This window comes from Formica exsecta, unplaced genomic scaffold (assembly GCF_003651465.1).
Source record: "Formica exsecta isolate Colony F162 unplaced genomic scaffold, ASM365146v1 scaffold228, whole genome shotgun sequence".
NCBI lineage: Eukaryota > Metazoa > Arthropoda > Insecta > Hymenoptera > Formicidae > Formica > Formica exsecta.
This window is the reverse complement of record NW_021849573.1, coordinates 1,154,740-1,155,252: the sequence shown is the minus strand read 5'-3', so window position 1 is coordinate 1,155,252 and position 513 is coordinate 1,154,740. Positions and strand designations below refer to the sequence as shown.

General features: G+C 17.3%; 1 long non-coding RNA gene across 1 annotated transcript in view; it reads right to left on the bottom strand.

The window, feature by feature from the left end:
* Positions 1-198: 198 nt before the first annotated feature.
* Positions 199-513, bottom strand: part of LOC115235604 — a 5,640-nt gene continuing 5,325 nt past the window's right edge. Inside the window, exon 3 of the long non-coding RNA XR_003884060.1 lies at positions 199-258. This is a non-coding gene — a long non-coding RNA (uncharacterized LOC115235604). The remainder of the gene's footprint in view (positions 259-513) is intronic.

Genomic DNA, 513 nt, shown 5'->3' with positions numbered 1-513 from the left:
ACATATATTTTAGTATATTAAGTATATTTTAGCAGATATATAAATCCAATTTGTATTTGGCCAATATGTACGCTTTTTTATTAAAAAAGATTTTTTATCTTTAAAGAAATAATAGTAATAAAATAATATTCAAATTTTTATGGATGTTGTTGAAAATTATATTCTTTTTATTTTCATATTTATTTATTATATTGTATTAACATATTGTATGACGTATATATGCTTAACGGAAATCGCGAGAAAGTGATATGGTCCGTTCTGTCAAGGAAATGTAAAAAATTGTTATTAATTCAAAGTTATAATAAACATTGTAATAATATAAAAATTATTATTCTCAAAATACTTTTTACAAATATATTAAAATATTAATCTTGTCTCTCTCACATTAAATATACATATATATAAATACAGTAATCATATTTTAAATTTTTTAATCAATAAAAAATTAATTGTTTACATTTCCCAATATATGCAGTATATAAATATATGTATGTAAATATATATATATATATA